Source organism: Cnephaeus nilssonii (assembly GCF_951640355.1).
Source record: "Cnephaeus nilssonii genome assembly, chromosome: 23".
In the NCBI taxonomy this organism is placed as follows: domain Eukaryota; kingdom Metazoa; phylum Chordata; class Mammalia; order Chiroptera; family Vespertilionidae; genus Cnephaeus; species Cnephaeus nilssonii.
Genome location: NC_137094.1, coordinates 134,538 through 149,132, shown reverse-complemented (window position 1 = coordinate 149,132; position 14,595 = coordinate 134,538).

The following is a 14,595-nucleotide window of genomic DNA, read 5'->3' as shown; positions in this document are numbered from 1 at the left end:
TTTGGCTCGCGGGTCACAGCTCCCCCTTTGGGGAGTCTTAGAGCGCGCACAGAGGGGCTTCCCTTTGGGGAATTTGGCGCGCAGGACGGACTCCGCCCCCCTTCCGGGACTCTGGGAGAGTTCACTGAGCCAGCTCACCTTCAGGATTTTAAGAATGTGCACTCTAGCCGGTTTGGCTCAGTAGAGAGAGCACACACAGGACGCAGCTCCACTTCAGGGAATTTGGCACACCGGACACAGCTGCCTGGGATCCCTGACTCACAGCGCATTCACACTAAGAGCCAGCGACCCCAATTGTTGGTGCGTGCACACACAGGGACCCTGATTCTCAACGAGAAACTGCACAAGGCAACAGAGACTTTGACACTCGAGTCTTGGTGCAGACACAGGGAAACTCTGACTCCTGGCACATGCTAAGGATCTCATTCTCGGCACATACCAACAGTTTGGTGCAGACAGGGCCCCTGATTCTAAATGTGCACATGAGACCACACGGAACACTGGGGACACTGATCCTGGGCAAGTCTGGTTCCCACCAACCAAAGGCAGCCACACGTCCTAGTGTCAGAGCACTTCAGTGAAACTAGGGTGGAGCGACGTCCCCACAGCACACGGCCCAGGTCCACGCAAACGGAAGCTTGAGCTTTCTGGTAATAGCCAGAATGGGGAAACGAAATAACTCACAGAGGAAAGAAAATGTGGAGTCGCCAAGAAAGGAAATTAGTGAAACTGAAGCTTGCAACATGACCGAAAAGGAGTTCAGAGTAATGGTCATGGAATTTATACATCGGATGGATGAGAAAATCAACAACTTATACAAGAATCAGGAAGAAATGAAAAGTGATATAGCTACAATCAAAAACACCATGGAAAGTTTCAACAGTAGACTACAAGAAGCAGAGGACCGAATTAGTGAGTTAGAAGATCAGGTACAGAAACAAGCTCAATCTGAACAGCAATTGGAGAAAAAAATTAAAAAGCAGGAGGAAAGCCTAAGGGAGCTTCGGGACAACATGAAACGAAGTAACATGCGTATAATAGGGCTGCCAGAAGGACAAGAAGAGCAGCAGGGATTAGAAAATCTATTCGAAGAAATAATGACAGAAAACTTCCCGGATATGGGAAAGATAAAATTTACGCAAGTACAGAGAGTCCCAAGCAGGATCAACCCCAAAAGACCCACACCAAGACATGTCATAATTTCAATGGCAAATATAAATGATAAAGAGAGAATCCTAAAGGCGGCAAGAGAGAGACAGAGAGTTACCTACAAAGGAACACCCATCAGATTGTCAAATGATTACTCATCAGAAACACAACAAGCTAGAAGTGAATGGAAGGAGGTATACAAAGTGTTGCAAAGCAAAGGACTGAATCCAAGAATACTATATCCAGCAAGACTATCAATCAAAATTGAAGGGGAAATCAGGAGCTTTGCAGACAAAAAAAGCCTCAGGGAGTTTATCACCACCAAACCAGCAATGCAAGAATTGCTAAAGGGAATACTGTAAAAAGAAGAAATAAACAGGTAAGAAGGAATACAGACACAAAAATAGATATGACTACAAACAAATACCTTTCAGTAATAACTTTAAATGTAAACGGACTAAATGCTCCAATAAAAAGACATCGAGTAGCTGAATGGATAAAAAAACACGACCCATATATATGCTGTCTACAAGAGACCCACCTCAGAACAAGAGACTCACACAGATTGAAAGTGAAGGGATGGAAAAATATCTTTCAGGCAAATGGAAATGAAAAAAAAGCTGGGGTAGCAATACTTATATCTGACAAAATAGACCTCAAAGTAAATGCCATAACAAGAGATAAGGAAGGCCACTTCATAATACTAAAGGGAGAAATCCAACAAGAAGAAATAATTCTGGTAAACATATACGCTCCCAATATAGGAGCACCCAAATACATAAAAAAACTCCTGTAGGATATCAAGGGAGAGATTAATAGCAATACAATCATAGTAGGAGACTTTAATACCCCACTATCACCACTAGACAAATCCTCTAAACAAAAAATCAGCAAAGAAACAGCAATCCTAAATGACTCACTAGTCCAGATGGAATTAATTGACATCTTCAGAACATTTCACCCCAAAGCCACAGAATATACATTCTTCTCAAGTGCACATGGGTCATTTTCAAAGATAGACCATATGCTGGGTCACAGGCAAAGTCTCTTCATATTCAAGAAGATAGAAGTTATATCAAGCATCTTCTCAGATAACAGTGGCATAAAACTGGAAATCAACTACAATAAATACAATCCAAAGAAATCAAACACATGGAGACTAAACAGCATGCTATTAAACAAGGACTGGGTCACCAGAGAGATCAAGGAAGAAATAAAAAACATCATGGCAACAAATGACAATGAAAACACAACAATCCAAAATCTATGGGACACAACGAAAGCAGTCTTGAGAGGGAAGTTCATAGCTCTACAAGCCTATTGCAAAAAACAAGAAACAATGGTAATAAATTACTTAACCCTACAACTCAAAGAGCTAGAAAAAGTGCAGCAAGAAAAGCCCAGTGTAACCAGAAGGAAGGAAATAACAAAGATCAGAGCGGAGATAAATGACATAGAGACCAAAGAAACAATACATAAGATCAACAAAACCAAGAGCTGGTTCTTTGAAAGGATAAACAAGATTGATGGACCTCTAGCCAGGCTCACCAAGAAGCAAAGAGAAGACCCAAATAAACAAAATCAGAAATGAAAGAGGTGAAATAACAACAAAACCTGCTGAGATACAAAGGATTGTTACAAAATACTATGAACAACTCTATTCCAACAAACTGGACAACCTGGAGGAAATGGACAGATTCCTAGAAAAATATAACCTTCCAAAAATCAATCAAGAAGAATCTAAACAGCTCAATAGGCCAATAACTATGGACGAAATTGAAGCAGTCATCAAAAAGCTTCCGGCAAACAAAAGCCCGGGGCCTGATGGCTTCACAGGAGAGTTTTACCAAACATTCAAGGAAGAACTAAAACCTATCCTCCTCAGACTATTCCAAAAAATTCAAGAGGAAGGAACACTTCCAAACTCCTACTATGAAGCCAGCATCACCCTAATACCAAAACCAGATAAAGACAACACAATGAAAGAGAATTACAGACCAATATCCCTCATGAACATAGATGCCAAAATCCTCAACAAAATTCTAGCAAATCGGCTCCAGCAGTACATCAGAAAGATCATACACCATGACCAAGTAGGATTTATCCCAGGAATGCAAGGATGGTACAATATCCGCAAATCAATAAACGTGATACATCACATAAACAAATTGAGAGATAAAAATCACATAGTCATATCAATTGATGCAGAAAAAGCATTTGACAAAATACAACACCCTTTCTTGATAAAAACTCTCAACAAGGTGGGAATAGAAGGCTCATACCTCAACATAATAAAAGCTATATATGATAAACCCACAGCAAACATCATACTCAATGGACAAAAACTAAAAACATTTCCCCTAAGAACAGGAACAAGACAGGGATGCCCACTCTCACCACTCCTGTTTGACATAGTACTGGAAGTATTAGCCATTGCAATTAGACAAGAAGAAGAAATAAAAGGCATCCAAATTGGAAAAGAACAAATAAAGCTGTCTTTATTTGCAGACGACATGATATTGTACATAAAAAATCCGAAAGACTCCGTCAAAAAACTAATAGACTTAATAAATGAATTCGGCAATGTAGCAGGATACAAAATTAACGCCAAGAAATCTATGGCCTTTCTATACACCAATAGTGAACTTACAGACAGAGAGACTAAAAAGGCAATCCCATTTACCATCGCACCAAAAAAATTAAGATACCTAGGAATAAACTTAACTAAGGAGGTAAAATACCTATACACGGAAAACTACAGGACACTGAAAAAAGAGATAGAGGAAGACGTAAACAGATGGAAGAACATACCATGTTCATGGATTGGTAGAATCAACATCATTAAAATGTCCATACTACCCAAAGCAATCTATAGATTCAAAGCACTCCCCATTAAAATACCAACGGCATATTTCACAGACCTTGAAAGAATTCTCCAAAAATTCATCTGGAATAAAAAAAGACCCCGAATAGCCACAGCAATCCTGAGAAAGAAGAATAAAGTAGGAGGGATCTCAATACCAGATTTCAAGCTGTATTACAAAGCCACTGTTCTCAAAACAGCCTGGTACTGGCACAAGAACAGACATATAGATCAATGGAACAGAATAGAGAATCCAGATATTGACCCAAACCACTATGCTCAATTAATATTTGACAAAGGAGGCATGAACATACAATGGAATAAAGACAGTCTCTTCAATAAATGGTGTTGGGAAAATTGGACAGATACATGCAAAAAAAATGAAGCTTGATCACCAACTTACGCCATACACAAAAATAAACTCATAATGGATACAGGACTTAAACATAAGACGGGAAACCATAAAAATACTAGAGCAATCCACAGGCAGCAAAATGTCAGACATATGCCAAAAGAAATTCTTCACTGACACTGCCCCTAGGGCAATGGAAGCTAAAGAGAAAATTAACAAATGGGACTACATCAAAATAAAAAGCTTTTTCACAGCAAAAGAAACCATCAACAAAACAACAAGAAGGCCCACAGCATGGGAGAACATATTTGCAAATGGCATCACTGATAAAGGTTTAATCTCCAACATCTACAGGCAGCTTATACAACTTAATAAAAGGAAGATAAATGATCCAATAAAAAAATGGGCAACAGACCTAAATAGAATCTTTTCAAAAGAAGACAGAAGGAAGGCCAAGAGACACATGAAAACATGCTCAACGTCACTAATTATCCGAGAGATGCAAATCAAAACAACAATGCGGTACCATCTCACACCTGTCAGAATGACTATCATCAACAAATCAACAAACGACAAGTGTTGGAGAGGATGCGGAGAAAAAGGAACCCTCGTGCACTGCTGGTGGGAATGCAGACTGGTGCAGCCACTGTGGAGAACAGTATGGAGTTTCCTCAAAAAACTGAAAATGGAACTCCCATTTGACCCAGTAATCCCACTCCTGGGAATATATCCGAAGAAACTAGAAACACCAATCAGAAAGGATATATGCACCCCTATGTTCATAGCAGCACAATTCACCATAGCTAAGATTTGGAAACAGCCTAGGTGCCCGTCAGCAGATGACTGGGTCAGAAAACTGTGGTACATCTACACAATGGAATACTATGCTGCCATAAAAAAGAAGGAATTCTCATCATTTGCAGCAACCTGGGAGGAATTGGAGAACATTATGTTAAGTGAAATAAGTCAGTCAATGAAAGAAAAATACCACATGATCTCACTCATTTATGGATGATAAAGAACATTATAAACTTGAACAAAAAGATAGATAAAGAGACAGTAAAGCATCAAACAGACTGTCAAATTACAAGGGGAAGGTTAGGGAGAGGTGGGGGAGATAAGAGATCAATCAAAGGACTTGTATGCATGCATATAAGCATAACCAATGGATGCAAAACTCTGGGGGGTGGGGGCATATATGGGAGTGGGGTGTGGGGGGGGCAATGGTAAGATATGTACACATATAATACCTTAATAAAAAAATTGAAAAAAAATAAAAATAAAAATGAAAAGCATTTTAACTAGAAAAAAATAAAAATAAAAGATAACATCTACATTTTTCATTATTTTTAAAAAGTAAGATTTCCAGTGTATTTTAAAAGATGAAAAAATAAAAATTTTCGGATACTATTAAAAAAATAAATAAATAAACTGTATCACAGAATTATTCTCTTTTTTAAATCAGACCAAGAAGTAACATATTTTGAATTTCTAATTATTTAAGAGAAAACATTTTATTTTCTCAAAAACACATTTTACTACACTCTAGGCATTTAGTTACCACAATTATGTAAGTTCTTCCAATTCAATCTGAACCTTAAACTTCCAGAGTTTGTAGGTCAAATATTTAGCAGTTCTTTATTAATAACCCTTTATATTTTTAAGAATAAATTTTAAAATCTAATAATTAACGTTAAACCATGTTTTTTCTGCCTGGGTAAACTGAGAAGCAAACTTGTAGGTCCTTAAAAAGTGGCTACTGGCAGAAATTGGATTACCTGTTCTTATGGGGGAAGGGCGTAGTCTACCCCTTCCGCCATTAATGAAGGGTATAGCTTTAAAAACTTTTTCATTGCAAGGAAAGAGACCTTAAACTTCCAGAGCTTTAAATTTTAGGTAGCAAAATTAAATACTTAGCATTTCTCAAATCAATAATACTTTTACATTTTTAAGGATACATTTCAAATAAAATATACGGCATATTCAATTAATAGATTAACATATCATCTAGACTTCATACTAGGCATACTCAGATCAACATTTCATTATTTTAAATTTCAATACATTTAGATCATTTGAACTTAAAAGTTTTAAATTTCCAGCCAATAGGCCTGGCACAATTGCTAAATTTTTAAAAGAATTTTTCCTGCTGGGGAAGTCAAGAAACAAACCCATAGCTATTCACATGTAAATTTCAATACATTTCCTTGGGAAACTGCCTGTATTTCTTTCCCGGTTCATCTCTGCCATTTTTAAGGCCAAAACAGTCTCGGGTTTTTATTCTGTACACAGCAAAAGGTCAAGTTCAGCTCAAAACTATGTGCACTCGTTTTTAAACTGGCCCTTTCTCCTTACATGTGCACAGAAATCCTGGATGCATTTATGACTTGAAAAAGTCATTCCCACCCTACTTACAGATCACGACTTTGCAGCTGGCCGTGGGCTTTTGAGTGCGGTGAATTTCCCTCACCTTTTTCCAGTGAATTTCCACACCTTTTCTCGGTGTATTTTTCCTCCTTCCCTCTAGGCAAAAAATATCATCTCCAGAAGCCCTGCGTGGGCACCAGATGTGGAATCCTTTATCACGTCCCGTGTGTTTCAGGGTTCCCGTTCAGGTCCGGTTTCTGGAGAAGGCCGCAATCAAAATGAAAAGTAGATAGAAAAGAATCCATTTGGGTAAATGGGGGGCCAGGCGGGAGCCCACCTCTAGTGGGAGTACTACCCACTGCTCTGGCCTTTGCCATCCCTTCTTTGGGGTTCTGAGATACACCCATATCCTTTAGGCAGGAAATTCCAATAATAGACAATCAGCAAAAATTTACATATGATTAACAGCTGAGAGATGCTTTAACTAACAATGTCTCAACTAAACAATGAGTGACTAGCTCTGACCATTCAGAGCGATTAAGGTTGACCAAATGTCCCAATTTCTCCTTCAGGGACATAAGCACAGGTGACCAAGGGTGCCTCAGCCAGTCTCTAAACTGACACGTATGACCCAAGGTACTTACTTAATATTGACCGAGCATAAATTACACAGGAGACAGACATGCAATGCACGAATCACACACGGTTTATTTACCAGAGTCCTGGTGGTTTCCAGACCTCGGCAGGCCACCCGGGGATCCGCGCCGACAGACACACACACTGGACGTTGGACGTTGCAGCTGCGGCTCGGCGTCTTGTTTGAGGCCTCAGTTTCCGGCTCACTGTTCCGACTCACAGTCCATGGCAGAGCTCGGGCAGATGCAGGAAGGGGGGTGGAGAGTGACCGTCTGTGGAGAAGCAGAGCAGGCCTCTCTGATCTTCCTCTGGTGCTTCCTCTTTTTATGTGCCTAGATGGGCGTCTTCAGTGTGTCTTATCAGCGGGTCCCAGGAGCCTTGCATATCTAGTTTTACATATGGGGAGCAGATCACTTTATCTATTTTCTACATACAGGCCACTCAGGGGTGTTTAATCAACCTGTTTACATTACATGAAGGGTTTACCCCAAGGGAATCAATTATTTTTTATTTTATTGGGGATAAGGCATATAATGATTTTAGCAATCTTAACAAATAAACAAAAGAGGAAAATAATAGCCAATGCAAATAATATCTCCTTAATTAAAGTCCATGTAGCTTCAAATGAAGAGAGTCCATGCTGAATCCATGCGATGGGGTTGATGAAATTCCAATCAGGAGTGCAGGGGACGGTCCTCCATAAGGATAGGAGAGTGTCCGCTGTCTTGCAATTACGGTGTAGTTTTTTCAAGTCTTCCAAGGTTGTGATGGTTCCGGCGTTTGGGATGTAGGCTAAGTGATGTAGTTGTTCAGCTTGTGACTTCAAGGTCTTCATAGTATCTTTTACGAGGGGTTCTAAAGAGCTAAGCTTGTTAAAAGATTTATTAAGAGTAGGGGGTGCAGTATAATGTTTTTCTTGCAAGCGTTGGTATAAGGGTAAAGAGGGTGAGAAGTATAGAGAGGTTTTGGTGTCAAAGAATGAATAATATATTTTATTATTAAAGGTGATGTTCATAGCATTAGTGATTAAGTGACAAGAATTAGGGAAGGAGTAGTTCACGTTCTTCCTTATTGTGTGATCATATACAGAGATATTTGTAAAGCAGGCGACAAAGTTGTGTCTGCCTATATTATACATGAGTGGTCTTGGGTCATGTGGAAGAAGTGATACAAGAAATGTATCTACAGATAGTGGTTGGAATGCAATGAAGATATTTGGAGTGAATTGTATTAGTGAAGATTTTAAGAAGAAATAAGGTTCCACATATAGCATGTCTCCATTAGGCATTGCATATTCATTATTGTTCATGTGTATTGGTATATTCAATGTAGGATATGCCTAAGTTTTCTCCTCCTACTGCTGTGAGTATTGAAAGTTCACAGTCTGAGTAGGAGCATCCTATAGGTTTTGTAAAGTCAATTGCAGCTATTGCATCATTCCACAATGGGTTCAGTCCTTGTCCCCTGACAATGAGAGACAAAAGGTCTCGTTGGGCTTGTGTTAGGGAATTTTGTATAAGTTGACATTGTTGTCTAAATTGGTATTTTTGGAATCTTTGATTAATGTCCTCTATGTCTTGATGTAATGTGTGCATATAGTGATCCTGTTCCTTAACTATGTCTGATAAGAGCATGACTTGCTGATGGATTTGTGCTGCCAGTTGATAGGCACTGTCAAATGATTTAGAGATGAGTTCTAATGTTTTAGTTTCAAATTCGGTTGTATGGTGGAAGTATTTATTTAAATCATTAGTTAACTGATTAATTTTAACTGAATTTGCTATAGATACAGATGCTGCGATTGATGCCAATGCGAAGGAAGCTGCGTCTAATTGTAAGAGTTTCCTTCCTGAATGTTGTCTAAATTTTTGAGGGAATGGTGCATTTCTAATTGGAATTGGGGGTTCTACGTCTGCACAAGCTTTGACTAATGAGGAGGCTAAAAAATCATCTGGTGAGAAGTATATGGTAGTTCTCTGAATCTGTGGTTGGAAAATTAGTCTACCTGGGTTATTGATTTGTGTAATTACTGATGGGGCCTCAAGAAGTTTAGGTACAGGTTTTGTAATGCCATAAGAATAGACAGGTGAAAAATGTAAGGTTCTTAGGCATGTCGTAGAATTGTAGCAACCTCTTTGTATGATACATGGTTCTAATAGGTTATTATAACATTTATCAGCTATATTAGGTATATAGTAGAAATCAGTGAAGAGTAGAAGAGAATGATTAGTCATGGGTGAATGGTGGTGGAGGAATAATTTCTTCCATCCGCCGTCTAAGTAATGTAGCATATATGATTGAAAACCAGTAGTGAAGGATCCAGCTATACGTTTTGCTTTTGATGGATTAATATAGGCTCCAAAGGTTGTAAACCAAGAAGTATGTTTTAGTTCATAAGAAATATTATAATTTAAACTAATGAGTGGGTCATATCTTCTGCAAGCAAAATGTGAGTGATTTAGTGGTATAGGGGTAGGTCTTAATGTTGAGTTGGGATAAAGAACTGTATAGGTCGTTTGGTGGTGTTGGCCTGTGGTAAGATTTGAAAGAATGTTTGTAGAGGTGTAGCTAAATGTAAAATTTCTATAGCTTATAATGGGGAATGGTCCATATGAGTATGGGTGGTTTAAAAATGTAGGTTGTCGTGCTTGTTGATCATGTTTAGGAATAATTGCATAGGTGAGCATTTCTGTGACACTTGGGGAGCAATCTAATAGATATGATGTTGTAGAGGAATTAAACATGAATAAAGGAAAAAATTTCTGTGTGTAGTTAGAGAAAAACATAGTTACATTTGCTAAGGAATTAGCCTGTTCTAGTATGTATCTTTTAGACTGTAACCAATCCGTTATAGCCATTGTCATTTTTTGTGGATAATGTAGAGCAGTTATAGGAGGGCATAATTGGTGGGTTGATTTTACCAATGGCTATGGTATTAGAACAAACGTGGGTTGAATTCATGACAAATTGTTCTCCTTGTGGGATTTCTGTAAATGTATGTGTAATTATATCTGGGTAGTAAAGGGTGGTATAATTTATATTCCAGAATCCTAGAAATTGCTGTGATCTTTGTAAGAATTTGGATATAGCATATTAGGGGTTAGTCTTTGTAATAGATTTAGAACAGATTTGGCCAATTTCTTGTTGGGGTCAACACAATATATAGCTGGTTCTAGTTTGGTATAAAACTGAGTAAAGTTTGTCCCAGTGGTATTAATATTAAGGGAATTATTAGATATAGCTGCTGGAAAGCAAATTTGATATATGGTGCCAAACATAGGTGAATTCCAAAGTTTATGCATAGTTTCACCAGAGTCAAAATTGACAGGACTAATGAAGTCTGTCATCATCTGAGGTATGTGTCTAAATGGCCAGTAGTTGTTATCATGAGCTAAATATTCTTCTGGTGTGATGGCATCAGTTAAAGAGGTTATCATTACAGGGCCATATTCAGACTTTGACATGTGACATTTAATGCCTATACAAAAGTTGCCAAATGTTGGAAAATTTGGAAAGCCTGTTAAATAATATTGATAATAAGTTATATCATTTTCTTTTACAATGTGTGTCATGTTATAATATGGTGAGATAGGAAAGCCTTCTGGTAGGGTTGGGTACGTGGTGGGTGGTGAAAAGAATGGTTGTCTGTTAAAATAGGTTGATATGGGTGTTTCTGTTGTGAGTGTAGGTGTGGATGCCTCTGTTGTGTTCATCTCTTCATATTTATCATATTCATCATAATCCTCAAATTCATCTCCTTGTTCTCCTGTATACCAAAAATGCATGAGATGTTCTTGGAATGGAACTACATTAACTAGTGCTCTCTGAATGCAAGAATTATTTTCTATATTTAAATATGGATCTACATTTTGAACTATGTTTATAAATTTGGAATTGAGAGTTATAAGGGTATCAGTAGTTATATGATAAGTTGTTGTGGGAGGATCTCTTGATTGGACATCTATAATGGAAACTGATCTCAGAGTCAGAGAGTCCTGAAACCATTGTTGGGAAATGCATTCTTTCAATTGAGTGTGACCATATGTTCTCATAGAATTTTGTACATAATTCAATGTTTTAAGTTGGCAAAAATCTGGGTGGTAATATGATGGACACATCTTGTATGTGGAGTAATATTGTAAAGAAGTATTGAAAGAAAAATCACCTATAGTTAGTGAAAAGATTGAGTTATTTGCTGTAAGTGTGACTGGGTGGTGGAAAACATAATGTTTGTTTGGTTTAGTTAGTTGTATGGATAATTTATGGGCTATAGCTGGTTTTATGGTATTTAGCTTGCCAGTATTAGTAGTAGTAGTAGGTAAAGCAGTAGCAGGCACTTCAGTAGTAATATCAGCATTAGTAGAAGTACTAAAAGTAGTTGTAGTGCTAGAAGCACTAGAAATAACATCATTAACAAGAATATTAGTAAAGAGTAAAATCAATGTCTAGTGGAAAATTCCTCTGGGCCATCTAGTTCCATCATATGTTCCCATCTTTCTCTGTCTTCAAGTTCTCTCTGAGAGATTGCAGGGATATAGTTCCAAGGTGGTGTCAAATAGTCTGCATTTAAGTCTCCTATACAAATTATGTTGAGTAATTCATTTGGGGTTGTTAATGGTGGAAGTGAGCTTGGGTATCTGTAAGAAGAATAGATTGCTTGTTCTCCTATGGCAATATAGTCTCTAAGTAGAGCAAGGAAATGTACAGCCGTTTCTCCTGGCAAATATTCTATAATAGATTGAATTTCATCCAGTATGTTTAGGATAGATTCGATGACTCCTTCTGAAAATACATGGCAATATATTCCTTGGTATTGGGTATATGGATCATATTGAAATCTAGTGTACCATGCTGGGTTGCAGATATCAGGATAAAATTTGTGGTATCCTGGTCTATGCGTGTATTGATTGGGCAACAAGGGAATAGAAGTTTGTAAATCAGGAATATGCAAAGCTATAGCTGGTGGTGATGGAAGTTGGGAAAGATCTGGTGAATTTGGGGGTGTGGGATAATGTGGTGGTGGTGTGGGTTGTTGGTCAGGGGACACTATTTGTATTTTGGCTTCTTCCATAAAGTTCTCTAGGTCCGCTTCCCATTGTTCCATGACAGTCCTGCGGGAGCACAGATCGTGTAATTATAGAACTTGGATAGTGGGTTTGATAATTCTTGGATCAGAATTTTTAGGAATGGGGTTTTACTTAGACTACTTATGCTACTAATGTTTATGGTATTATTGGTTGTAATGTGTCTATATCTACACCATGTCAATGACACGGCTGTCCAAGTGGCAATCAATAGTAAAAGGAGCATAAGGGTAATAAAACTGAGGCGTTCTATTTTTGTGCACATTCTGTTCAATATATGATATGAGTGGTAGGAGGAGTGTAAGAGTGATTATGGCTGAGATAAGACAATAAATAATATAATGTTAATTTTAAAATCTTGGTTGTGTGTTTTGGATTTTGGTTTGTTGTAGTTCTCCCTTATAATTTACTGTCCAGTAAAGTGAGGCTCCGCTGTCAGCTATGATTTCCTGTAAGGACAAGGAGTTATCCTTAGAGTTTTTTGTTAAGATTTTGTAAGGAATTTTCCTATTTGTTCTAGGTGGAGGGCTGAATTGGTATTCATTGATATTTTCAATGTGTGGAAGATATAGTTGTTCTAGGGGGGAGGGTCTGTTCTGTCTAGGTCTAGAATTCAATAAAAGGCATGCTTTATTTAAAAGAACTTGTAAAGATGGATATTTATTATCCATCAATAATGTTTGCATTTTATGTTTGAGGAGTCCATTGTGCCTTTCCATTGTTCCTGCTGCTGTTGGGTTGTATAAGTGAAAGTTCCAATCTATGTCATATTCTGCTGCCAACTTTTATACAGATGTGGCAGTAAAGTGTGATCCTTGATCTGATTCTATGATTTGTGGCGGGCCAAAATGCATCATCCAGGTATTTAGGGAGGGTAATGTTGTATTTGCATCTGGATGTGACAATGCTGTGGCAGCAAGGATTCCTGTATTTACATCCACTAATGTGCATGCATATTTTTGTGAATATGGTACTTTTAAAGGTCCAATAAAATCTATCTGTAAGAGTTGGTTGGGTATTTATTCATTCTAGGTGGCTGAAGTGTGCGGAACATGTGTGTTCCTTTGCAAACAGTGCATGCATTTATGGCTGATTTAATGTCTCTGATCGGGGCTTTTATGTTTCTTTTTAGAAACCAGTTTATAAGTGCTGATTGTCCTATGTGTCCTAATGTTTGATGTATTTGTGTGATAAATGGTATGGTCAATTTCATTTCTAATTCTGGAGGTTGTATTTTGTATTTTCCATCTTCCTTTTTTAATTTAATTGATGGAATTGGTGGCAAGGAGTAAGAATTGTTATCTTCCTTTTTTAATGCTAATATTATTGCTAAAGATTTAGATTTATCAGTGATAGTGAGGTTATTTCCTGGTGTTAGTCCTTTTGCTAGTTGATCTACTATTCTGTTGTATAGTGTTGTTTTAGAGCTGTCACTAGCATGTGCATTGACATGTGTTACATATATTTTTATCTTTTGTGATAAAATATATATATTTTTTCCCAGTATTCTCTAGACCATAAATCTTTACCATTGATTTGCCAATTAGTTTGTTTCCATTTTCCTGACCATAATATAATGCCATTATATACTTCCCAAGAGTCTGTAAATATATATATTTTATGTTTTTGTGTCCGCACTGCTTCCTGTATAGCCATATATGCGGCTATAAGTTCTGCATGTTGTGCAGAATTGAACTCACCAGACACAGTCAGAGCTTGTTGTGTCGCGGGAATGAAGGCTGCTGCCCTCCAGATGTTGCGGTCACCGGATACGGGGGCTGATCCGTCCGTAAACCAGGCATTTTTAAAGACAGGGGTGTATTTTGGCCCCTGTATACCTATAGGTGTCTCTATAGGTTCAAACTTGTTGGCACAGGTGGGTGGCTCCACCTCAAGTTTGTTTACCTCCTCGGTGAGGAGGGCTGGTTCTCCGGAGCCGCTGATACAACGCGTGTTTATGTACCACTTCCACGCGAGTACCTTTTCTTCAATTTGGTTACCTGCCAACTCTTCCGCTGACACATTTAACCATGCCTTAAGAGGCAGGGTGCTCCTGACTGTTATTGGCTGTTGTCCTGTCAGAGGTTCTGTGTGTAGCAGTGCTGCATATAAAGTCCAAATCAATTTCTCAAAATATGAGTATT